Source organism: Cebus imitator, unplaced genomic scaffold (genome assembly GCF_001604975.1).
Source record: "Cebus imitator isolate Cc_AM_T3 unplaced genomic scaffold, Cebus_imitator-1.0 Scaffold271, whole genome shotgun sequence".
Classification (NCBI taxonomy): domain Eukaryota; kingdom Metazoa; phylum Chordata; class Mammalia; order Primates; family Cebidae; genus Cebus; species Cebus imitator.
This window is the reverse complement of record NW_016107586.1, coordinates 2,964,121-2,974,920: the sequence shown is the minus strand read 5'-3', so window position 1 is coordinate 2,974,920 and position 10,800 is coordinate 2,964,121.

Here is a 10,800-nt window from a genome sequence, read left to right as displayed (position 1 = left end):
AGATTCAGAAAAAAAAAAGATTCCAAATATATATCAAAAATGCTTCCACAAATTTGTGTGTCAACATATCTTTAGTCACTGTGACATTTTAAAATATAAAAGAACTATTCAGAAACATATGGTGAAAAGACTGGAGTCATTTGATGCTTAAAGCAAACAAATCACATCTGAACATCGCATCTTGGCCAGCCTCAGTGGTTCACATCTCCTAGCCCAGCAATTTGAGAAGCTGAGGTGGGAGGATCTCTTGAGGCCCAGAGTTTGAGGCCAGCCCAGGCAATTCACAAAACTGTGAATTTAAAAAAAAAAAAAAAAAAAAAAAAATTGTGTGATGGTGCACGTCTGTATTCCCAGCTACTTGAAAGGCTGAGGTAGGAGAATTGCTTGAGCCCAGGACATCAAGGCTACAGTGATCCAGGATCCTCCCATTGCACTCTAACCTGGGCAACAGAGTGAGACCTTGGGTCAAAATGAATAAATAAATAAACCACATCAAAATGAATAAATAAACTTCACATGTATTCATTTTCTATCACTTCTAATAAATTTAGAAATGTATTATACAATGTTCAATTTGAACAATTTTAAGTTATAGATTTAGATTTATTGGAATCCTCCCAGAGGTATTTCATTAGGTATTGCTCTGGTTGTCCCCCAAAATATTAGCATTTTAATATCTTATCAAAGTAACTTTTGAGAATTAAATCCTCTACAAATAAAACTTACCCTATAAATCACCTATAAATAAAATTCTCTATAAATAAAACTTACTGTTAAACTTGGTTTTCTTAGGTGTTCAGAGGCAGATGCTTAAAGATAGTGAGGTAATGAGGTTTATTTAATTAAGTACGGAGTAAAGTTACCCCAGTGACTTTTAGTGTCTGCATTTTAACTATTGAAATTTCTACTGGATTTCAAACTACCCTTTTTGAGTCATTTATTAGGACTTCTACAAAGCTAAGTTCAAATCCACATTGAATAGCAAACAAACTGTAGCTTGACTATCTGAAAATATGTGTGTTGTTTTTATCTTCCTATTTAAAAGCTAAATAAAAATACAATAGTAAAAAAATACAATTATGCAAACATGAGGCGGTAAACATACTCAAGAAAAACCACCTGGAAAATATAAAACTAATCTCTAGTTCTAAAAAAAACCTAGAAAACCATTTTATGTTGACTATTATTATAGGTTAAATAAATGCATTTCTCCATATTCCTTCCAAGCTAATGAAAAATTGGGAAGAAGCCTAGAAGCGCTAGGTGGTACAAAGTCAGGAGGATAACAATGCTCTGTATGATCAAGCTCAATTACAGAGAAGCAGCAAGGAGCTTTGCAGAGAGAACTTAGGTGAAAGATAAAATATTCCAGACAGCTAAGCATGAAGGTTGGTAAAAAGGGCATCAGCAGGAGGGAAAATGTCACTGCTCCAAATAGTGGCTTACCTAATGCCTAGGCGATAAACAAGTTAGTTTAGTCAGAAATTGCAGAGATGGAAGGAACTAAGGATAAATAGCCTTCTTGTGGTATAATCTGTGAAAATGTATCAACAAGCTATGTGTGTGTGTGTGTGTGTGTGTGTGTACAGTTATATGTGGTGATTTATATATTTTACATATGTGTATATGTATAATATATATATTTTACATATACACATATGTAATATATATATTTTACATATACACATATGTAAAATATATAAACCATCATATATAAATGTACATACAGTTTTTTAAATTAGAAAGCAAATTACAGAAAATATTTCTATTCACATCCCTAGGACATATACATGTTTTCTTTCTGTACTTTGACAATATTTATTGTTATGTATTAAATCATAATCATCAAAACAATATGTAAGATTATCTTCCTAGTATTTTACTTTCTTCAAAGACAAGTTTATTATGAATACATTGAGTATGATTCTTACATAACTTGATAGTATATTATGAATTGTCCAGGACTACATGGCCTTTTTACATTGAAAGTCTTGATATGTAAAACTTAGGTATATTTTCAGCAACAAACATCACATGTTCTCTCTAATTTGTGGGATCTAAGTTAAACAACTAACCTAATAGAGAGTAGAAGTATGGTTACCAGAGGCTGGGAAGGGCAGTGGGAGCTGGTGGGGGATTGGGGGATGGTTAATGAGTATCAAAAAGACAGAAAAAAAATGAATAAGACCTACTATTTTACAGCATCACAGTGTGTAAATACAGTCAATAATAATGTAATCATATTTTTAAATGACTTAAAGAGTGTAATTGGATTGTCTGTAACTCAAAGGATAAATACTTGAGGGGATAAATAACTCATTCTCCATGATGTGCTTATTTCACATCGTGTTCCTGTGTCAAAACATCTCATATACCTCATATATGTATGTATATGTGTATAAAATGTTGTGGGTACATAGCAGATGTGTATGAGTATGTATGTATATGTATGTTCATACACACCTACTATGTAACCATAAAAAAACTTTTAATTAAATTAAAATTTCCCTTATTAAAATTTCTCAAAGCTTAATTAACTCAATACTACTAATTGTTAATCAGATTAACTGGGAATTACCTTCCCTGTGGAAGTAAAGTGATTCTAGACACAACTTACAGGTTTCAGAGTGGATACCTGGTAGAAATGGAAAGTAGAACGTACATAATATATATTACTCTGTTAGTTTAAAGGACATAAATAATTATAATTTTATTCTTATAGCTTCTATTATTCTTTACTATATTTCTGCTATTAATTATATTGCTACTATTTCCACTGTAATCTTAGTTTTATTTTTACTTTTGCTATTTTGTAATTTGAAATTAGAATGTACTGCTTGTCTGTGTTTTCTACCTAATTAAAAATAAAAACGGTATGATTTAAACAATAGAATGGAAAAAAGTTATTACTGCGGGAACAATCATAATGTAAACAATACACAATATAAGTTTGAAGAAGTATTAAAAGTCAAGTCTAACTGAAACACAGGAAAAATCAGAGGAGGACTCATAAGGCAGCCTTGAAGAGAGGTTTAGATAGCAATAATTTTAAAAAGAAGCTTAACTTAAAGAAGGCAGCAAATCACACTGCCACGTGTGTACCTATGCAACAACCTTGCATGTTCTTCACATGTACCCCAAAACCTAAAATGCAATAAAAAAGGATATTTGAAAAAATATTAAGCAGTCTAATAAAGGTATGGTACCCTTATCCATGGGTATATGTTCTGAAACAAAAATAAATAAAATGCTTATTACATTGAAGTATACATGTATATAAATATATTTAACATATATATATATATTTGTTCTATTCTTCCCAAATGTACTCATTTCAAGACAAAACTTTTTAGGCATTAAAATTAAGTATTAAAAATGCCCTGCTTCAATTGGCAAATAAGGTGTTTGTCAAATGAGATACTTTGTTGTAAAAAAAAAAAAAAAAAAAATAGAAGCTTAAGTAGAGAAATTAATAACAGCCTAAAAGATGAACTTTTTATCAAAAGGGATTTGTATTTATAAAAGCTCAAGCAAAATGCAGATGTATGCAAATCCATACAAAGTTTCTGTAGATTTTCTGCATCTCAACGAAATCAAGTACTCAGCTTTTATATAATAAATGTATTTTCTATGCTGTTTTTCTTATTGTATTATAAACCACTTTTTGTTTGAAAATAGCAGTCATACTATTATTTTCTTTGATTTGCAAAAGTTTGCATTTAATTATTAAAATTAAAATTACTTTTGAGATAAAATTATAAAGCAAACAAAATATTTTTATTTTTATTCGTTATTTTATTCATATTTTATTTTTTATATATTATTTTTTTACAAAAAAAAATTGTTTCTATTGTTTGGTTAATATGTTGACCAGAATTACACTTTGATTCTGTTTATTACTATTTTAGTAATCTCAATCAATCATGGCCAAATGATGATTCTTTTGGTTTATGATTCTTCATTTGTTTTTTACTTTACTCAAAGACCATTTCACTCTATTTCTTTAGGGTTTTTAAAAATTTGACATAATAGTTTATAAAGAAGAACTAATTTAGACTGGTTCAAATAATGAACATTGGTGTAAATATACATATGATCAAAGACATAAGGCCAAGAAAATTAAATAAAAAATGTTATGTTGGAAGCCTTATACGTAGGACCACTGGCAATATTAAAACCTGAAAAGGAATCACTATATTGTTAATCTTGACTCAATTAGTCTCCATATACTTGTTATTTTCTGCTTCTCTCCTATCTGCATCTTTTATTATCTACTTGTCACCTCAGTCTCTATGGCTTTTGTTTGCGTAGTATTCTCTTCTTTCTAGACATAGGCCTTCAGAAACCCTACTCAACTTCATGAACCTTCAGCTTCAATTAACTTTCTGATTCTGACAAGTCATATTATCTCTGCATTTTCCCAGTCAAATTGCAATTTAAATGTATTATTATTATAGGAATGTAAATATTATTACTCTTTATACAGAATTTTTTTTCTAAAAAGGTTTATTCACAACTTAAAATTTGAATCACTGCAGGAATACTGACTGACTGCTTGCAGTGGAGCTGTGCATGTCTCAGGAAGAGCAATGGTGATGCTGAGAGTTTCCGGCTGAATTGTGGTGATTGTAATGGCAGGTATGAAGCACTGCAGCTAGCTCCTTATCAATCATCTTTCCACTCTGAAACTAAGGATGAACCTATATGAAATTATGTCAAGAAAATGCCTTTATTAAAAGACCAATATAAAATGCACATATCATTAGCATCAAATTTTTTTATTTTATTTTCTTATTTTTATACTTATTTTATTTTGTTCTATTTTTTAATTTTTAATATTTTATTTTATATTTTGTTTGGTCATTATTCTTCAGCAGTTAGAACATTTTATGATTTTCTTATTGTATGATGAATTAATATATGTATATATTTTTCTTAAAACTTAATTTTAAAATTTTTATTTTCTGACATGTTTTATTTTATATTCCTTTTTTTTTTTAAGGCCTTACTGGACATGTTAAATTTATATGCTCCTCATTATTAGAATCTTTTTCATTTTCTAGTTTTAAATTTCTCATTTTATCTGCATGCATAAACACTTACTAGTTGTGTATTTTTAGTTTTACATTGTAGTACTACTATATGCCTTGTTTAAAGGACATTTTATCTCCATTGTTTATAAACTTTATTATATATCTGCTAAAGTTAACTTTTAATTAATTTTTAATGTCTTCTCATAATCTTTTATATTCTTCATTTAGTTTTATATTCTTCTTAATAAATTTCCTTATTTTATGCTTTTTATATTAATCTTTCTTTTTCTTTTCTTGAATGTGGTTTCTTATATTTTATATTGATAAATAAAAGCATGTCTACCATAAAAATATAAAAGACTGTCTGAAATTCAATTAAGTTACAATCAAAATCCCAAGTTTTGTGTACATGAGCAATATGTTTCAAAAATGTATGTGTAAAGGTAAAAGGAAAAAAAACCACAGGATAGTTTAAGTAAGAAATATAAGCATGGGCATTCACACGAATAGCAAGAAATATTTTGAAGCCATAGTAATTAAAACATTAGATAAAGCATTGGATATCCTGATAACTCTTAAAGATCATGACAATGAGCTTGGGGTTTATCTCAGTTGTCATGAGAAAATTTTGCAAAGGTTTGTGCAAGTGACTCACATGATCTGCATGGCATCAAAAATATTACTCTGGTATCAGGATGATGCTGGCCTCCTAGAATAAGTTAGGGAGAAATCCCTCCTCCTCAATTCTTTGGAATAGTTTCAGTTGGAATGGTACCAGCTCTTCTTTTTGGTTGGTAGGCTATTTATTACTGATTCAAATTCAGAGCTTGTTACCGGTCTGTTCAGAGATTCAATTTCTCATTGGTTCAGTCTTGAGAGAACATATGTGTCCAACAATTTACTCATTTCGTCTAGATTTTACAATTCATATGCATAGAGGTTTCATAATATTTTCTGATCATTATTTGTACTTCTGTGAGATAACTGGTAACATCTCCCAGTTGTTTCTGATTGTGTTTATTTGGATCATATCTCTTTTCTTCTTTATTAGTTTAGCTAGCAGTTTATCTATCTTGTTAATTAAAAAAAAAAAACATTTCCTCTTTTGAATGTTTTTTCATATGTCAATCTCCTTCAGTTTAGCTCTGATTTTGGCTATTTTCTGATAGAGACAAAACAACAACAAAAAACTTCAGGCCAATTTTTCATTGATAATCACCAATGCAAAAGCCCTCAAAAAAATGATGGCAAGCAGAATCCAGCAAAACAGCAAAAAGCTTATCCACTGTGATAAAGTAGGCTTTATCAAGTAGTATGCAAGGTTGGTTCAACATACACAAATCAATATATATAATTCATCACATAAACCGAACTAAAGAAAAAAACACATTATCTCAACGGATTCAGAAAAGGCATTTGACAAAATTTAACACCCGTTCATGTTAAAAATCTAGGTATTGAAAGAACATACTTCAAAATAATAAGAGGCATCTATGACAAACCCACAGCCCATGTCATACTGAATGGGCAAAAGCTCAAACCCTCTCTTGAAAACTGGCAGAAAATAAGGATACACTCTCCCACTACTCCTATTCAACATAATATTGGAAGTCCTGGCCAGAGCAATTAGGCAAGGCAAAGTAATAAAAAGTATCCTCATAGGAAGAGAGGAAGTCAAGCTATCTCTGTTTGAAGATGACATGATTCTATATCTAGAAAATCCCACAGCCTCAGCCCAAATGCTCCTTAAGTTGATAAAGAACTTCAGCGAAGTCTCAGGATACAAAATCAATGTACAAAAATCATTATCACTCCTATACACCAACAACAGTCAAGTCAAGAGCCAAATCAGGAACACAACCCCAGTCACAATTGCCATGAAAGAATACAATACCTAGAAATGCAGCTAACGAGAGAAGTAAAAAAATCTCTACAGGGAAAGCTACAAAACACTGCTCAAAGAATCAGAGATGACACAAATACACACACAAAAATTTCACGCTCATGGATAAGAAGAATCAATATAATTAAAATGGACATACAGCCCAAATAATTTACAGATTCAATACTGTTCATATTAAACTACCATTGAGAGTCTTCACAGAAGTAGAAAAGCTATTGGAAGATTCGTATGGAACCAAATAAGAGCCTGAATAGCCAACGGAATCCCAAGCAAACAAAACAAAGCTGGGGGTGTCATGTTACTCAATTTCAAACTATGCGATAGGGCTACAGTAACCAAGACAGCATTGTACCATCCACAAATAAAAAACATGGAACAATGGAACAGAATAAAGAACCCAGAAATAAGGTCACACACCTAGAATGATTTAATCATTGACCAAGTTGACAGAAATTAGCAATGGGGAATGGAGTCCCTGTTCAGTAACTGGTGCTGGAATAACTAGCTAGTCATATGAAGCAGATTGAAACACATCCCTTTCCTGCATCATATACAAAAATTAACTCACAATGGATTAAAGACTTAAACATAAAACCCCAAATTATAAAAACTTTGGAAGACAACCTAGGCAATGCTATTATGCACATAGGAATGGGCGATAATTTCATGACGAAGTTGTCAAAAGCATTTGTAATGAAAGCAAAAATTGAAACATGGGATCTGATTAAACTAAAGAACTTCCAGCAAAAGAAACTATCAACAGAGTGAATAGTGAATAGACAACCTATAGAATGGGATATAATATTTGCAAACTATGCATCAGATGAAAGTCTAATATACAACATCTATAAGACGCTTAAACAAATTTACAAGGAAAAAAAATAATGACCTTAAAAAGTGGGCAAAGGGCTGGACAAAATGGCTTATGCCTGTAATCCAGCATTTTGGGAGGCCAAGACAGACAGATCACCTGAGGTCAGGAGATGAAGACCATCCTGGCCTACATTGAGAAATCCCCTCTCTGCTAAAAGTACAAAAATTAGACAGGATTGGTGGTGGGCCCTTTAATCCCAGCTGCTTGGGAGGCTGTCACAGGAGAATCACTTGAGCCCAGGAAGCAGAGGTTGCAGTGAGCCAAGGTCACACCAATGTACTCAAGCCTGGACAATAACAGTGAGACTTTATATCATTAATTAATTAATTAATTAATTAATCAAATGGGGCAAAGGAGCAAAGGACTCAGAAACTTGTTCCTAAAAGACATACATGCGGCCTAGAGTCATAAGAAAAACAACTCAACATCATTGATCACTTAAAGAAATGTAAATCAAAACCACAATGATATACCATAATATTCACAATAACAAAGACATGGAATCCACTTAAATGCCCATGAATGGTAGACTAGAGAAAGTAAATGTGTAATATACACACCATGGAATACTATGTAACCATAAAAAAGGATGAGACTATGGCCTATGCAGGAACATGGATGGAATCAAAGACCATTATCATTAGGACACTAACGTAGGAACAGAAAACTACATACCACATGTTCTAATTATAAGTGGGAGCTAAATGATGAGAACATATGAGAGGAAGAACACACACTCAGCCTATCAAAGGGTATAGGATGGGAGGAGGGAGAGGATAAGGAAGAATAACTATTGGGTACTAGGCTTAACACTGAGTGATTAAATAATCTGCACAACAAACCCCCATGACACAGCTGTACCTATATAACAAACCTGAACACGTACTCCTGACCTTAAAATAAATGATAAAATAAAAATAAAAATGTTACCCTGGTTGGAGAATCAGCAACTAGGGCAAATTGTGGCATCAGGGAGACTAGTATAGAGAACACTGCAGTAGTCAATCAGAGAGAATACTGCAGCTTGACTAAGTTGTGGACATAATAAGTATTAGATTTAGGACAAATTTTTAAAGAAGGGCCAATTAAACTTGTTAATGTAAATTAACTGCATATAGATTGTGAGAAAAAATTAAATTCTGTTTAGAGCCTCAGCAATTGGAGGAATCATAGTGAATGTATTCAGTTGATGTAAATTTGCAAAGGAGTAATTTTGAGACAAAAGAATTAAGGATTTATTCTTAAGAGTTATATTTGAAATGCTTGTTAGACATCCAAGTGGAGATGTTATGAAGACAGCTGAGTGTATGAGTCTACACTCAAAGACTGAGATAAGAATTTAAAATGATCAACATGGTATGGTACTGAAAATCATAAGTCAGCTGTGTAGTTAGAGAATAAAAGAGAAATTACTCCAATGTTTAGAAAGAAAAAGGATAAGAGTATGCTTTTAAATAAGAACTGCTGGTGAATTACAAGAATAATAAACAGAGTAAATGTATGTTTAAAAGAGAAAAAAAATCAACATTATTGAATACTGCTCATATATGAAGTAAAACGAAGCTGGGCTTGTTTATTAGCATGACAAAATTAAGATTTCCAGTGATGATGATAAGTATTATTTAAGAAGGGTGGGTTTTAGTCTGCTGACAAAACAAGAGAAAAAACATACACAGAAGCACAGACCCTAAACACAAACAATTAGTTCAAAACATTTTGCTACAAAAGGGAATTTAGAAATATAGTGATAAATGAAAGAAAACATATGATCAAGGAAAAATTAATTTAGTAAAGTTTTTGTACTGATAGTAATAGTCCATTAGAATGGTAACATTGATAGGCAGAAAACAAAGAAGATAAAAGGGGCAACTTCAGGAATGACCCTAGAGAAGAAGGATCACTCCTAGAGAAGGAGGTTCACTCTGAAGTTTAGCCTTTTATCTTCTTTGGAGCTGAGCAGGGAATAGGATTTAGTGCACAAGGGAAATTGTTGATATTATATGGGAACACAGATAGGACATTGATTAAAACAAGATTAAAAAAAAAAAACATAAAGGGATAGATGCTGGTGGGTAAGGTAGGCTAATGCATTTTTTTGGGAAGTAAGTGCAGCAGTTCTCTTCTGGCTTGTTGAATTAATTTTATTGAAATAAGAAGTCAAGTTACTAGCATTCTAAAGGAAGTTAGAAAAGACAAAGATTGCAAACTATGAAAAGATTCTTACATACTGACAAAGGTTGGTGTATAAGGATATATAAAAACCTAGTGTAACCAGGGCAAAATCAAAAACATAGAAACATCAGCATACAATATCAACAGACAATTACAGAAAAGAAACATGAAAGGCAAAGGGAATCTGAAAGCCTGTTTAAAATAAGGGAAATTGAATTTATTGCCAAAATGAGATAAAATTTCACAACCAATATATTGACAAAATTAATTTTCCTTACCAAATATTGTAGAACTTGCTGGAAATCAGCCATTTTCATACACTGATGGAAAGTATGTCATTTAACTCAATTTAAAGAGCCAGTTTAAACAGTCTTGTGAACATTGCACTCCTAGCCTCATAGGAATTGTTTTAAATCATAAATGTGCTGGATACCATAATGTTTATATTTAGATATATCATATATATTTATATATGTAGTAAAAAAATAAAAACATCAAGGGAGAGGATATATACCAACTTATGGATAAATCTGGGGATGGACCAGCTGGGCGTGGTGGCTCACACCTCTAATTCCAGCACTTTGGGATACCTAGGGAGGAGAATCACTTGAGGTCAGGAGTTCCAGCCTGGCCAACATGATGAAACCCGTCTCCATAAAAGTAAAAATGTTAGCCGGGCATGGACGCATGTACCTGTAATCCCAGATACTTGGGAGGCTGAGTCAGGAGAATGGCTTGAAGCCAGGGGGTGGAAGTTGCAGTGAGCCAAGACCACACACCACTGCACTCCAGCACAGATGACAGAGCCAGACTCTGTC